The 16,914-nt window shown below is 41.7% G+C and overlaps 1 protein-coding gene, 1 long non-coding RNA gene and 1 pseudogene across 4 annotated transcripts in view; 1 reads left to right on the forward strand and 2 right to left on the reverse strand.

Annotated features, from left to right (window-relative positions):
* Positions 1-13,342, reverse strand: part of LOC134345454 (uncharacterized) — a 30,765-nt gene extending 17,423 nt beyond the window's left edge. The window contains exons 1-2 of the long non-coding RNA XR_010017700.1: positions 13,275-13,342; positions 13,069-13,170 (exon numbers count right to left, since the gene is read on the reverse strand). This is a non-coding gene — a long non-coding RNA (uncharacterized LOC134345454). The remainder of the gene's footprint in view (positions 1-13,068; positions 13,171-13,274) is intronic.
* Positions 1-16,914, forward strand: part of gpc5b (glypican 5b) — a 648,632-nt gene that overhangs the window by 285,807 nt on the left and 345,911 nt on the right. The gene's annotated exons all lie outside the window — the stretch shown is intronic.
* LOC134345453 (B box-binding protein-like) lies at positions 14,907-15,528 on the reverse strand (annotated as a pseudogene).

Below are 16,914 nucleotides of genomic sequence, written 5' to 3' on the forward strand. Positions count from 1 at the left end.
CTGAGTGTTTACAGTCTTTTCTATTTTTATTTCAGATTTCCAGTATGTGTAGCCTTTTTTGACTTCCAGAAAGAAGGGCTTTACCGTAAAAGGAATTGGCAATGTATCAGAGTTTCCAACGATTCCTATCACTAATTGGCAGAGGTCAATTGACTTACTACATCATTACTAAACCACATTTGCTTAATCAAAAACAAAAGGCTTCCTTTGGTAAACATAGCTTAATTTCAAACAATCCAAGCCCTGAAATGCCTCAGATTTGTTTTTCGTTGTTTGACTCTCTCCAGGTGAATTACAATACATCCTTAACTTCAGCTGAGGGGCAGTTCATAAGCAACTTCGTGCATTTTTTTAAATTCAGGAGAGACTGCTCTACAAACTCTCCCCACCACATATAGTGGGTGTGTATTTGCCTAGCGAACAATATGGTAGGTAGCTATCATGTCTCCACTCTTAAAATCAAAGTTGAGTTCATTCTCATGTGCATAAGTACATGTATGCTCAGGGACAATGGAAAACTTACTTACAACAGCATCTCAGGCACATAGCATTAGGGAAGCTGCATTCATAAGGAAAACATAAATTATATGCAATGCTGATAAGACCACAATTAGAAAATGCAGTGCGTTTTAGTGCAAGGTGATCAAAGAGTTATAGTGTTACTATGTTGAGATAGCAATAGGTTCAAGAAGTGAACGGCTGGAGGGAAATGGCTGTTCGGAACTTGGTGGTGTGAGATGCATGGCTTCTGTACCTCCTACCTGAAAGTGGGGATTGCCCAGATGGCGGGGATATTTGATAGGTGAGGTAGCACGTCATGTAGATATTACTGATGGTGGGGAGGGATGTTCCCTGATGCATTGGACTGAGCCCACTACTCTCTACAGCCTCTTATGTTCCTGCACATTTGAATTGCTATACCAGACCATGATACAACTAGTCAGCTCCAGTTGTTCAAAAGTGTTGCTTAAAGTGTTCTGCAAAAAGACATGATTAGCTTAACTTCAAAGATAACAAAATAAAGGATTAACAGCAACTTATGCTGGAACATTCACACTGAGAAAAGGCGCGCTTTGAGCTACACAAAATCTTTTGGTTTTTTAGTGTAAGGACGATGTCAGTAATTGAATGCTGCTAACATTGTAAAATGCGGGAAAACTTGCTGAGAGTCTCACTGAACCCAGGGCAGCTACCATAGCAAGTTTTGTGCCACTGGACGCTGAGGGGCAGAGCCCTTTGTGGCTGCCTCTCAAACATTTCATGGGTGTATTATTTAAGGGCAGATGAGAGGCATTCTTAGAGAATATATTGAAAGGTTGATACAACAAATGTAGAGAAAGACATGTCCCAATGTTTTTAAGGTGTACATTATGAATAAATTACACTTTTGGAAAATGTATTTTATGGATTTTATCAGCTTATGCCAAATTGATTGAAGGCCGACATACATCTGGAATAGATTCTGGGCTGAGATTGCACATGAAGACATTATGGGAAATGCAACCATGTACAAGACGAATTAGAAAGATGCTGTTGATGAACCATGTTTGTTTTGTACTGGGACTATGTAGAGGATGTGATAATGAGATTTCATAAAATTGCCAAATATTGCTTGTTGTTCAACATTCTATTAATTTTAAATGTGTTTGGTTAATCTATGTGTATAATTTGTTTCTAATTGGTTTAACCTACATTAAAGGTTATATCGTGAGGTTGTTTGATGGAATTGTTAGCTCATTTAAAAAGCAGACTGCAGATTTGTGCAATTTGTATGAGCATTTTGAAACACTTTTCCAATGACTTCAATATCCTGATTTTTCCATACATCCATGCATAGCTACCCAATTCCCATCTCAAAGATGCTTTTCAAGTGATGGATTAAAGATAATCATAATTCATTTTTTGAAAAAAAAATCCTTTTCTCTCTTGGAGATCTTTTCTCAATAAAGAAAAGTTTTTGTTCTAGTTCCTAATCTGGCCGTCATTGAAAATGCTGTTTTTGTTGTAACTTTATTGAAATCTTTCCTAATCATGAATATCTCTTGAATCTTCCCTCAAAATTATTTGCTTTACATAGAAACATAGAAAACCTACAACACAGGTTACAAAACCACAATACAGGCCCTTCGGCCCACAAAACTGTGCCGAACATGCCCCTACTCTAGAACTACCTAGGCTTTACCCATAGCCCTCTATTTTTCTAAGCTCCATGTATCCATCCAGGTGTCTCTTAAAAGACCCTATCGTTTCCGCCTCCACCACCGCCACCGGCAGCCCATTCCACGCACTCACCACTCTCTGCTTTAAAAACTTACCCCTGCCATCTCCTCTGTACCCACTTCCAAGCACCTTAAAACTATGCCCTCTCGTGCTAGACATTTCAGCCCTAGGAAGAAGCCTCTGACTATTCACACAATCAATGCCTATCATTATCTTGTACACTTCTATCAGGTCGCCTCTCATCCTCTGTCACTCCAAGGAGAAAAGGCCGGTTCATTCAACCGATTCTCATAAGACATGCTCCCCAATCGAGGCAACATCCTTGTAAGTCTCCTCTGCACTCTTTCTATGGAAAGGAAATCAGTTTAAGGAAAACAAAAGCAGTTTTTCCACTATTTTCAAATGCTACTTCCTCATCCTTGGTATAATTTCAATAAATCTGCTGTAGAGTTTCTCCCAAATCTGGCATCCTTTATTAAGTGTAGTGCTCAAAATGGAACCTAATACTCCCACTAAGGCCTAAGCAGTCACTTATAAAATTCTAATCTCTCTTTGAGGTCTTTTAATGACGAAGAGAAAGTTTTGTTCCTGTTACTAACCTGCCTGCCAGTGCATTTTTTTGGTTACTTTTTTGACATGTTTTCTGATTCTGAATCTTAAATCTTCCTCAAACCTCTCTGTTTTAGAGAAAACAATGGCATCATTTTAGCATAATTTTTTTGGTGTGTCTTCAGTTAAGATTTCAAAAACCCCTTACATTTATTTCAATAGTAACTACTTGTATTAATACAGCATAAAAATACAGTGGGATCTGGCTAACTGGAACACCTCAGGACCAGTACATTTTGGCCCAGTTAAGCAGCTGCCCCAATTAGCCAAAGTTTCATGGAAATATTTAAAAAGGTATAAAAAGACAAACTACTGTTTAACTGAGTCATGAATCATATATTTAAATAAAATACAGAACAAATGAGAACGCTATTAATACTACTGGTGGTTCTCTGATGTATCTGACAGTGACAGCAAACCTGTGCGGGAGAGTTTTTAAAGTGGAAAAACCATTTCACTGGGGTAGTTCCACTCTATTAACCTCGATCTCAGAAGTCTGGCTCCAGTGGGATTAGTATTTGTTACACCTGGGGCCTTCCTTAGTTGCAGTGGATGACCATGACTTCTCTGCTGTGACATACCATTCGCTCTCCACAAAGTGTTACAGAACTGCCGTTCTGGCCGTTGGACCTCACTGTAGATCTCATCCGCCCAGTTCACTGGATCTGACTTTGCATGCTAGGACAGACAAGTCCCTATCTCACTGGACTATGAGACCTGCAGGCTCCCCTCACCTGGTTTAGCCCACTTGTCGAAGCAGTCTACTGGGCAGTGGTCGGTGTCACGAGCAAACAGCTACTTGGAGCCACAGGTAAGAGTTGAACGGTGGGGACAGAAGGTAACGTTCAAGATAGTTGTTGATACCTTCAAATTTGTCATAATTTCTAATTTGTTGAAGTGATGAAATCATTTCATTTTCACTCCCAGACAAATCTGGCATCTCCAAGCCTGAATACTTGAAACTGTGGTAAACAAAACATTTCTGAATTGTCTTACTGCTTATTTCTCACCAATTATCAGTGACAAAAATCATTGCTTTTTGAACATAAACACATGCAAATGGCGCTGTTTGAAAACTGTTTGCTCTAAGCACTGTGTAGTGTCTAAACTTAACTAACTTAACCACAAAGCTATCAATTCCATCATCCAAATCACTGCCATATGGCGTGAAAAGAAGCAGTCCCAACTCCAATTCCTGCAGCACACCAGTAGTCACCGGCAGCAAAACATTTATTCCAGCTTGTTGACTCCTTCCAGTCAGCCAATTTTCTATTCATGCTAGTGTTTCTTCTGCAATACCAGGGGTAATTATCTTGATAAGCGGCCTCACGTGTGGCACATTGTCAAAGGCCTTCTGAAAATCCAAATGTACAACATCCACTGACTCCCCTCTGTCTGTTCTGCCTGTTATTTCCTCAAAGAATTCCAACTGATTTGTCAGGGAAGATTTCCCCTTAAAGAAACCATGCTGACTTTGGCCTATTTTGTCATGAGCCTCCAAGTACCTCAAAACCTCATCCTTAATAATAGACACCAACATTTTTCCAACCACTGAATTCAAGCTAACTGGCCTATACTTTCCTTTCTTTTGCCTCCTTCCCTTCTTAAAGAATGGAGTGACATTTGCAATTTTCCAGTACTCTGGAATCATTCCAGAATCTAGTGATCCTTGAAAGGTCATTACTAATGCCTCCACAATCTCTTCAACTACCCCTTTCAGAACTCTGGTCCAGGTGACTTATCTCCCTTCAGATTTTTCAGTGTTCCAAGCACCTTCTCTTTAGCAATGGCAACGACACTCACTTCTGCCCCCTCATGGGCATTCTGTTAGTATGTTCCACAGTGAAGACTGACACAAAATACTTATTAGGTTCATCCACCCACCATTTCTACCTTTCCATTGTCATTTTCCAGTGGTCTGATATTAACTCTCATCTCTCTTTTACTTTTTATATATCTGAAGAAGCTTGTTTTGTATTCTGTTTTATATTATTTGCTAGGTTACCTTTGTATTTCATCTTTTCTCTCTTTATGGCTTTTTAGTTGCCTCCTGTTGATTTTTGAAAGCTTCCCAATCATCTACCTTCCCACCATTTTTTGCTATATTACATGCCCCCTCTTTTGCTTTTATGCCGGCTTCCCTTGTGAGCCACGGTTGCCTTACCCTCCTTTAGAATATTTCATTATCTTTGGGATGTATCTTTTCTGTGCCTTCCAAATTGTTCCTAGAAACTCCAGTCATTGCTGTTCTGCTATCATTTCTGCTAGTGTCCCTTCCAATCCACTTTGGCCAGCTCCTCTCTCATGCCTCTGCAATTCCTTTTACTCCATTGTAATACTGATATGTCTGACTTTAGCTTCTCCTCAAACTGCAGGGTGAATTCTATCATATTATGATCACTGCCTCCGAAGAGTTCCTTTACCTTAAGCTCCCAAATTAAATCTGTGTCATACATTACACTCAATCCAGAATTGCTATTCCCCTAGTGGGCTCAACCACAAGCAACTGTATAAAGTAATCTCATAGGCATTTTACAAATTACCTCTCTTGGGATCCAGCACCAACCTGATTTTCCCAATCTACCTGCACATTGAAATCCACCATGATTATAATAACATTGCCCTTTATACATGCCTTCTCTATCTCCCATTTTAATTTATATCCCACCTCCTGGCTACTGTTTGGACGCCTGTATATAACTCCAATCGGGGTATTTTTACCCTTGCAGTTTCTTAATTCTTAACCACAAGGATTCCACATCTTCATATCCTATGTCACCTCTTTCTAAAGATCTGATTTCATTCTTTTACCAACAGAAACATCCCAACCCCGCCCCCTGCTTACCTCTCTATATAACCTTTCAATATAATGTGCATCATTGGATGTTAAGCTCCCAACTATGATCTTATTTCAGACATGACTCAGTGATGCCCACAATATACCTGCAGATCTCTAAATGCGCTGCAAGATCATCTGTCTTATTCCTTATACTTCTTAACATCTTCAGTCCTGTATTCATCACTGTTTTTGATTTTGGCCCCCGCATTACAGGTTAACTCATCCCCATGACTGCACTTTTTCCCTATCATCTGACTGCCCTTACTCCCTTTTCCTGTCTATGTCGTTGGTACCAATATGTACCACGATATCCGACTTCATGAACCATTCATGAAATCTGATAGCAGAGGGGAAGAAGCTTTTCTTAAAACAGCACGCACAACATGCTAGAGGAACTCAGCAGGTCAGGCAGCATCTGTGGAAATGAACAGTCAACGTTTCGGGCCGAGACCCTTCTTCAGGACTGAAGAGGAAGGGGGCAGGGGCCCTATAAAGAAGGTGGGGGGAAGGTGGGAAGGAGAAGGCTGGTAGGTGCCAGGTGAAAAACCAGTAAGGGGAAAGATAAAGGGGTGGGGGGGGAGGGGAAGCAGAGAGGTGATAGGCAGGAAAGGTGAAGAAGAAATAGGGGAAGGCACAATGGGTAGTAAAAGGAGGCGGAACCATGAGGGAGGTGATAGCCAGGTGGAGGAGGGTGCAGAGTGAAACTGGGATGGGGGAAGGGAAGGGGAAGGAATTACCAGAAGTTGGAGAATTCAATGTTTATGCCAAGGGGCTGGAGACTACCCAGACGGTATATGAGATGTTGCTCCTCCAACCTGAGTTTGGCCTCATCGTGGCAGTAGAGGAGGCCATGTATGGAAATATCCGAATGGGAATGTGAAGCAGAGTTGACGTGGTGGCAACCTCCCAACTTTTCCCTTCCCACCCTCCCCCCATCTTCTTTATAGGGCCCCTGCCCCCTCCCTCTTCAGTCCTGATGAAGGGTTTCGGCCCAAAACATTGACTGTTTGTTTCCATGGATGCTGCCCAACCTGCTGAGTTCCTGCAGCATGTTGTGCGTGTTGCTTTCACCCCAGCATCTGCAGAGTATTTTGTGTTTTGTGTTCTTAAAACAGGGAAGGTACCTACAGAGTTGTGGCTTAGAGGCATATGGGCCAAACAAAGGTAATTGGTGCTACATGGGTGGACACCATAGTTGACATGGATTCTTTGGATTGAATGACTTGTATTTATGTTGTGTTGTTGTGTTGCTTTATTAATCAATGTGTCATGTTAGGGTAATCCCTAATTAAAATTATATGCTTTTGTTTATATTGCTTCTTCTCATTCTGAATTCAAAAATGTGTCACATCATACATTACATTTCATTTGCCATCTGTTTGGCCATTTCACTCGTTGGTTTATGTCCTCGTGAAATCTATTGCTTTTTTCATTGTTGACTGCATTTCCAAGTTTCATGTTATTGGCAAATGTAGAAATTGTGCATTTTTTGTGTGCACAATGTATTGGCAATCAGCAGTGGTCCTAATATTCAACATTCCTTGAGTTTAAAGCACAACATACATTGCAGAGTAAAGTGTAGGGTCACAGCAGCCTAGATATACAGTAGAAGGAACTGTGTATATCTGGACCATGCACACTTGAACTATACAGAAGTGATATTTCCCGAACACGTATTGATTAGTTAATTCATATTGCACAGTACCTCTTGTAAACTATAGTGGCTGAAAGTTTAGGGGTGCATGCTTAAGACATACTTGTCTACTGCTCCTCCTGTTCACTAATGAGCTGGGATTTTCAGAAGCAGGTATCCTGTGTATTTTCTACAATAAGTTACCACCAGTTACAATGATAACACCCACCTTGACTTGTCACATTGCTCAGGGAGATTGGCATTCTGATCAAGAGGCAGGAATCAACCATTGGTGCTTCTACAATCAGGACTCAGCAGCTCTCCAATGGTGCATATGTAAAATAGATGAATTGTAGTTCAGCCTTTGTTGAGATGGCTGTCAGGAGCAATTTCACCTGTGAGGTCCCTCTGAGGCATTCATTTGGTATCATGTGCTGAAACTCAGTTGAGCTGTCAAGAGCTGTAGTCTGCTCTGAGATCAGTTCATTGTTCACTGAATCTAATACACCGCTTGATCTCCTGCAAGAGGCATGGTCTGGATTGCGTTTGTAAAATTCAATTTATGTTTACAAATCTGATCTGTTCCTTTAAGATCAACCAATGCATCTGTGACCTTGGCTTTCAGAAGTGGGAGATCAAGGTCCACAATGGATTCCAAGTCGTCAGCGCAGCAGCAGTCGGGGAGAAAAATGTACAGGATCAGTCAAGTAAGTCCAGTGGGCAGAGCAGACAAGGGCAAGTTGGGGATCCTGAGAGGACTGGAAGGCTCAACTGCATTTATTTTAATGCAAGGAGAGTCACAGGTAAATCACATGAGCTTAGAGGATGGTTTGCTGCTTGGAATTTATGATTTCATTGCAATCACAGAAATATGGTTGAGGGGAGAGAAGAACTGGTAGCTTAAGGTTTTGTGCTGTAGAAATGTCAGTAATGCAGAGGGCAATGCAAAAGAGGAGAGGGAGCTGCACTACATTAAGGAGAGCATCACAGCAGGATGTAGAGAGGATATCCTGGAGGGATCGTCCATTGAGGTCATGTAGCTAGAACTTACAAGTAAGAGGGCAAGCACTGTGCTGGGGTTATACTAGTCAGCAGGACTACCACTCAGAAGGACTTTGACAGATGTGAGGACAGGGTAGAACAGGCTAATATGCCAGAACATATTGAGGTTAAGAAAGAGGGTGCACGGAAACTTTTGAATAACAGTATGGATAAGTTCCTGGCAACAGCTGAGATATACCCAGAATTCTATGTGGTACGAAGGAAGAGATTGCTGCACCTTTGGTGCTGATCTTTGTGTCCTCAGTGGCCACAGGTGAACTACCAAAAGATTGGAGGGTGGCAAATGTCATTTCTTTGTTCAAGAAAATTGATCCTGGGAACTAAAAGACCAGTGAGTTTTATATCAGTGGCAGGCTAACTATTGGAGAGGATTCCTTGAGTCGGGGCTTACAAGCATTTGGAGAAGCATAGTGTGATTAGGGATAGGCAACATGGCTTTGTGAGGGGCAGTTAATGCCTCGCGAGCTTGATTGAATTCTTCGAGGTAATGCCAAATCAAATTGATGAAGGTAGAGCAGTGGATGTGGTGTATATGGATTTTAGTAAGACATTTGACAAGATTCCACATGGTAGGCTGTTTCAAAGTGTCGGGAGGCATGGAGTCTAGGGAAATTTGACGGTGTGGGTTCAGAATTAGCTTGCCCCCAGTGGGTGGTAGCCTAGGGGTTGGTGACCACCAGTATCCCACAGGAATCTGTTCTGGGACACCTGCTCTTACTGACTTTTTATGAATAATTTGGATGAAGTGGAAAGGTGGGCTAATAAGTATGCAGATGACAAAGTTTGGTGGTGTTGCAGATAATGTGGAAGGTTGTCATGGGTTAGAACAGGACATTGACAGGATGCAGAGCTGGGCTGAGAAGTGGAGATGGAGTTCAGTCTGGAGAGGTTTGAAGTGATACACTTTGGAAGGTTAATTTTCAAGGCAGATCACAAGGTTAATGGCAGGCTTCTTAGCAGTGTGGTGGTACAGTGGGATCTTGGGGCCTATGTCCATAGATCTCTCAGAATTGCCACACAAGTGGTTAAAAAGACAAATGGTGTGTTGGCCTTAATTAGTTAGGGAATTGAGTTCAAGAGCTGTGAGGTAATGTTTCAGCTCTATAAAACTCTGGTTAGACTACACTTGGAGTAATGTTTTTGGTTCTGGTCACCTTATTATAGGAAAGATGTAGAAGTTTAAGACTGGGTGCAAAGGAGATTTACCAGGATGCTACCTGGATTAGAGAGTGGGTATTATGAGGAACTGTTGAGCAAGGTAGGGTTTCATTGCTTGGAGCAAAGCAGGATGAAAGATGACTTGATAAATCTGTACAAGATGGTAAGAGGCTTAGATTGAGTGGACAGCCAGAGACTTTTTCCCAAGGTCAATATGGCTAATACAAGAATGCAAAACGTTAAGGTGATGAGGGGAAAATATAGGGGGCAAGTCAAAGGTGCAGGTACATTTTTACACAGAGAGTGGTAAGTGTATGGAATGCATTACCAGTCATGGTCATAGAGCTGAATACATTGGGGAGATTAAGAGACTCTTAGATAGATATGGGTGAAAGGAAAATGGAGTGTTATGTGGGAGTGAAGGGTTAGATTGATCTTGGAGTAGGTTAAAAGGTCAGCACTACATTGTATACTGTGAAGTACAGTGTTCCAATTAGAGAAACAGATATATAAGCAAGTTGCAGAAAGATGTAAATTTTATAGCTTAAGAGACCTGCCAAACATAAATTGAGAACAATTATTGGAGGAAACCAAAAGGGATAGAATTTACGTATATTTTATAAGACAAGGGATGATTAGAGATAGTAAGCATTTAAGCATGGATTGTGCAAGGAAAGTCCTGCCTCACTAATTTCATTCAGTTTTTAAGAGGGAGAACTAAGAAGACTGATGAAGGCTGGATGACTCTGGACTTTAGTAAGGTATTTGAAAGGTCCAATGTGATTAATTGGTGCAAAGGTTTAAGATACATTAGATCCAAGGCGAGCTGTGAAATTGGATCCAAAATTGGCTTGGTGATCTTAGGCAGAGTATAGTCATGGTAGGATGCTTTTCTGCACCAGTGCGTTTCCCACTTGCTTAAAAGGGTAGCAGTGCAGAAGAATAGAGTGAGCTGCCTCAGTGACTGCTATCGACCGATAGAATTTACATTTACTGTAATGAAGTGCTTCATAAGGTTGGTTTTGGCTGGAACGTGGAGGGAGTCTGCTATTGCTCCCAACGGAGGCCAGATGGTCAGCTGTTCCAACCACAATAAAATCAATGAAAGACTGCACCAGCAGGGCAGACAACTAGTGTGTAAAAGACAGCAAACTGTGCAAACACAAAAGAAAGAAAAAATGATAAATAAGTAAGCAATAAATATTGAGAACATGAAATGAAGAGTCCTTGAAAGTGAGTCCATAGTTTGTGAGAACAGTTCAGAGAAGAGGCAAGTGAAGTTGGGTGATGTTATCCTCTCTGGTTCAAGAACCTGGTTGTTGAGGGATAATAACTGTTCCTGAAACTGGTGGTGTGAGTCCTGAGGCTCCTGTACCATTTTTTCTGATGGCAGCAGTGAGAAGACAGCATGGTCTGGACGGTGGGGGTCCCTGATGATGGATGCTGCTTTCCTGCGACAGCAGTTCATGTAGATGTGCTCAGTGCTTTACTCGTGATTGACTGATCTGTATCCACTACTTTTTGTGGGATTTTCTGTTCAAGGGCATTGATGTTTCCATACCTGGCTGTGATGCAATCAGTTAATATACTCCCCACCACACATTTATAGAAGTTTTTCAAAGTTTTTGATGTCATGCCAAATCTCTGCAAACTTCTAAGGAAGTAGAGGTGCTTCCATGCTTTCTTTGTAATCACACTTGCATGAAGGGTTCAGGAGAGGTCCTTTAAAATAATAACACAGAGGAATTTAAAGTTGCTAATCCTCTCCACCACTGATCTCCCGATGAGCACTGGCTTATGGACCTATGGTTCCCTCCTCCTAAACACAATAATCAGCTCCTTGATCTTGCTGACATTCTGTCAGAGGTTGTTGTTGTGGTGCCACTCAGCCAGATTTTCAATCTCCCTCCTATGTGCTGATTCATCATCACCTTTAATTCGGCCTAGGGTGGTGGCTGTCATCAGCAAATGTAAATAGCTGGGCTTAGCCACACAGTCATAAGTGTAAATTGAGTAGAGCAGGGGGGTAAGCATACATCCTTGTTGTGCACCTGCGCTGATGGAGGTTGTTGGATGTTGTTGCCAATCTGAACTGACTGGGGAAATCAAGGATCAAATTTCATGAGGAGGTATTGAGGCCAAGGTTTTGAAGCTTATTTATTTGTTTTGGGGGGATGATTACATCGTATGGCGGGCTGCATTCAATAAGGAGCATCCTGACGTATGCACCTTCGCTGTCCAGATCTTCCAGGGTTGAGTAAAGAGCCAATGAGTTGGTATCTGTTGTAGACCTGTTCTGCGGTAGACAAATTGGAGCAGATCAAAGTCGCTTCTCGAGACATTGATATGTTTCATCATCAACCTCTCAAAACACTTCATCACAGTGGATGTAAATGCTACTGGATGATGGTCATTAAGGTAGGTTACCATGTTTTTCTTAGGCACTAGTATAATTAAAGCCTGCTTGAAGTAGATGGGTATCTCAGACTGCCGAAGCAAGAGGTTAAAGATCTCATTGAGCACTCAGTGCCAATTGATCAGCACAGGTCTTTAGAACTTGGCCAGATACCTCATCTAGGGTGGATTCTTTCCACGGGTTCACCCTCCTGAAGGATGTCCTCACATCTGCCTCTGAAATCACAGGAACATTGGAAGCAATGGGAGTTTGTCATGGTTCCTCCATATTTTGGCAGTCAAAGCGAGCATAAAGTGCATTGATATCATCTGGAAGTGAAGCCCTGCTGTCAGCTACTATTTGTCTCTTTGTTTCATTTTGCACTAATAGTATTAGATTGGTGTAGATGGGCGAAATGGTGAACATGGACTGATACTGGGTTTCATCCTAAAGCATTGACAATTCCTTTCCTCCCATAGATGCCACTCAACACGCTGTGTTCCTCCAGTAGATTGTTTATTACTTCTGGTACCCGAATCTGCAGTCTCTTGAGTCTTAAGTGTTTATGTAGCACTTTTTAGAAGCTTTGCATGTCCCAAAATATTTTATGGTCAATGAAGGACTTTATTTGAAATCACAACTTTGCTGTAGTTTAGCATGTAGTAAGGTCTTGTGATAAGGACACAATGATCTGTTTTAATGATACTGATTAAAGGTAAATCATTGGGCCAGAAGCAAAATCAATGTTCAGGACTTGAGACTCAAAACCTATCTGACCATCTGTTGCGATCTCTTTCAATTTGTGCTCCTTGTTTTCCCATGAAAAAATAGAATCTTTCCTCTTTAACAACTATTGCTCTGTGAATGTTAGAGACAATTTATTTGCCTGAGTCAGTCTCAGCATTTCCATTTTCTATTGAGCCTAATTGTAACAGATTTCTTTTCTCCCCACACAATATAACACTAAGAGTTTAATTTAAAACTAGATTGCAAAACTTAAATGAACAAGCATTCAAATTAACTGCAGGATTAGAACTCCACTTTGATTTCTACCCTTCCTTCCTCTACCTTCCCTTCTCATGCAACGTGAAGTTCCAGCTCTTATACTCACAATCTCAGTACAAAAAGCAATCAATAATCTGTGTAACTCACTGGGTTGAGCAGCATCAGTTGGTGGAAAAGAATTTTATCAAGATTAGCTGCACACAAACTGCAGGGAAAACTGAGAGGGGGTGGGTGGTGGTCAGGCAGCATCTATGAAGAGAAATGGACAGTCAACGTTTTGGCTCAAGACTCTGCCCAGATGAATGCTATTGACGCAAAGTGTTACCATTACTCTATGTATAGAGACTGCCTACCTGTTGAATTCCTCAATCATTTTGCGTGCTGCTCCATATTCCAGTGTCCGCCATCTTTTGTGTCTTAGGAATAGCGGCCTTCATATGCTTACTCATTGTCCCTCCTGTCAAGGTTAGTAGTGACATGTTGAATTGTACTCACAACTCTCTGGATACAGATTCATTCGTTGTCAGCATACAGCAAGACATGGACAATATTAGGAACAGCTGGTTATGTCGAAGGGTTCACTTGCATCACCCAGGTTCAAATTTAAGTGGGCCGGTCACATAATATGTGTTCCTATGTGTTGTGTATGCGGCTGGGTTACACAACAGAGCTATAAATAAAAACGCTAGAGACTGGAGCTAAGTTAACAGGGCTTTTTATTTATGCGACCCGAACTGAACACATATATACAGATCAATACGCGCCTAATAGGTAGGTTACCATGCCACTGCTACTGTGTGATCCAGAATCTCCAGAGGGGAAGGCCCCAAGTCCTCCGCTTTGTTTGTTGCTTGATGGCTGGGGCGGGGTTGAAGCGCTTGGCAGAGATGGTGCTCGGTGTCGGAGGGCTGGTTGGAGGCTCGAAGTTTTCCGATGGACTCAGAGTCGGCTGCGGTCGGCTGCTTCCAATGCATCGGCAAGTTTACGGCGCTTCCGTCTGCGTGAGATGTTGGGGCTATCGGGACTTGAGACTTTTTTTACCGTGCCCATGGTCTGCTCTTTATCAAATTACAGTATTGTTTTGCACTGTTTTAACTATATGTTATAATTATGTGGTTTTGTCAGTTTTAGTCTTGGTTTGTCCTGTGTTTCTGTGATATGTTTCTGAAGGAACATTGTATCAATTTTAATGCATGCATTTCTAAATGACAATAGATGAAGACTGAGTGTCCTCATAATCTAATCTATATTATACAGTAGGCCATATGGTACACTCCTCCCCTTTTTTAACTTTTTTTTTACTGGGGCACTACACTAAACAATATGTGTACCCTTAACATACAAACGCTTACCAATTATTTACTGAGTAACTTAATGATATCAAATTATGATAAGGTAATGTAATAATAATAATTATAATAATTATAACTCAAGTCTCTGGAGGGGTCTTCTCTGCCCCTCTGGGTAACGTCTGTCAATAAACTTGTTTGATACAGATTTCCATATAAAAGTCATGAAAGTTGACCTCTGAGCATAGGGATTTTCCATGGTCTGCTTCAAAGGTGACTTGCCACCAACAAAAGAAGTGGTTGGTGATCTGCTGTCTCTGCTAGTTATTCAAAAGTCGGGGTAATCCAGTGACTCACGAAAAGATCAGTACAAGTGTGAAAATACAATAGAAACCTTAGTTTGTTGCCAGAATTCGCTTCTGTTTTGATGCTGTTTCCCAACTTCTTTGTGCAAAACAAGACACATTGGCTGAGGATTCAAGATATGTATGTGAAAAAGAAACTTTCCTGCGAAGTGTATGATTCTCAATGGAGGAAATGATTGGTTCAAGATTTACCTTGTGCGAAAGCTGTTCTGTTTGAATGGAATTGATTTTGTCCTCTGTTAGGTTTACCTTCTCCCCCAGCAACCTGGTTTTCATTTATTTCACCACCCTCTGCAGTTTCTTCCTGAGGCTGGTCGCTATATTGTGCGTGGCGACCATAGTGATGACGAACAAAGTAAAGTGGGTAACACTGTTTTCTGTAAGGAGGGCGATGTTGCTGATTTTGATGATCTTAGTTTTCTCCATCTGTTGCTGTCTCTGCTCCATCTCCTTTCTCTCCACCTTCAATGTTCTGTTGGTAATTACGTGGTGGACCTCGCCGGTGAGGATTGTAGTGACGATAACGATTTCTGTCCACGGCCTATCCACTTCCTTGAACTGGAACTCCTCCAGGACCAGTTACGTTTGCTGCTTCTGCACCCTTTTCCCCTTCCACTACATGAAACTCCACAGTTTCACCATATCCAACACTGCGGAGGTATTTCCGTGGATTATTCTTTTTTTATAGCAGTCTGATGTACAAACACATTTTCCTTTGTATCATTCTTGTTGATGAATCCGTATCCATTTCGTACGTTGAACCACTTTACTGTTCCAAGAACCTTTGTTGCGATGACTTTCTTCTCCCCAGGGGATTTGGGTTTGTCTGGCTGTTGCTGCTGCTGCTGTTCGGATTGCTGCTCCGTCTTGGCCTCGCTCATGGTGTTGACAGGCTGTGTGAGGTGGTTGTGGCTCAGGCCGGTCTGAGGTGGGGACCCTGAGCTCTCTCTGCTTCTTTCTTCTCTCTAATATAATTCCTTCCCACTTGTTCTGTCTCCAGTTGCAGAAAAAGCTCTGCATTTCGTATTCCTTCCTTGTATTGTTGATCTAGTTTCTTCATCCTTTTCTGATACTCTTCAAAGTGCCTTCCTGTAACTGCTGTAGCTGTCTTTTGAGAGATGTCAATTTCTCCTGGTACATCTACTGTTTTACTTCCAGGTAGTCTTCATCATCCTGCTTACTGGCAATATCTGTCTCCCTTGCATCCTCTGTATCTTCATCTGAGATGCGGCCATGGATACTGCATTCGTCCTCATCATCGATGCTGTCTAGCTCCTCCTCGTCGTTGTTATAGTCGACAATGGGTGAGAGGAGAGCTGCGGACATCTTCCCTGACAAGCTGCCCTCCTTTGTTGATGCATCTAGTGCCTTGATGGTGTGCCAATCCAAATGGATTTTCCTGAGCCATTCACATCCCAGGTGATCCTCCATTTTTCAGTACATAGAGGTTCAGCTGCTGTGTTTTACCTCCATGCGTCACTGTCACTTTAATTTTGCCCTTCCGATGCACTTTCTGTCCTGTGTAAATCTTTAGCAGTAGTTTAGTTCGTTTCAGAGGTATGTGCGAAAACAGTCGTTTGTAATCGCGTACAGAGATCACTGTTAAGGCTGAGCCTGTGTCCAACTCCATTTTCAGTCTCACACCTGTCTCTTCCATGCTGTGTAGTGGCAGACAAGACAATTCACTTTTGTCTGAGTCATTTTCATCAGAATTGCTTTCTTTCATTTTGTGCACATCGTCGTATTTTCCTTTCTGAGGTTTCTTGTTTCTCTGCATTTTGCCCTTTTCCTGCTGTTTACTAGCTATGCGTACTCTGCCAGTGTGACCCTGTTTGCCACAGTTTCGGCATTCTTTGTCTTTAAACCAACAAACATCAGGGTCATGTGACCTGTTCCCACAACGGTAACATTTCTTTCCTTCATTTCTGCACAGTGACATTTTATACATAGCATATTCCGGAGATTTTTGTTGTATCTCTGAAGTACCTTGTGCAGCTGTTTCTAATGATATTGAGATGCTTAGCGCTTTCTCGAATGTAAGCTCTTTTTCACCCAGGAATTCTTCTGTGTGGTTTCACAGTGCATGCCACACACTAACCTGTCCCTCAATGTGTCTGATAGACCAGTTCCAAATTGACAATGTTCTGATAATTTGTGCAATTCAGCACAATATTCAGAAATGCTTTCGTTTTTGTTCTGATTCTGTTTATGGAATTTAGATCTTTCAGCAATGACCAGTGGTTTGGGGTTTAAATGCTGTTGGAGAGTGTCTACTATTTGCTTGAACGTTTTGTCAGCTGGCTTTTCAGGGGTTAACAAGCTCTGTAGCAGCCCATATG

This window comes from Mobula hypostoma, chromosome 4 (assembly GCF_963921235.1).
Source record: "Mobula hypostoma chromosome 4, sMobHyp1.1, whole genome shotgun sequence".
NCBI lineage: Eukaryota > Metazoa > Chordata > Chondrichthyes > Myliobatiformes > Myliobatidae > Mobula > Mobula hypostoma.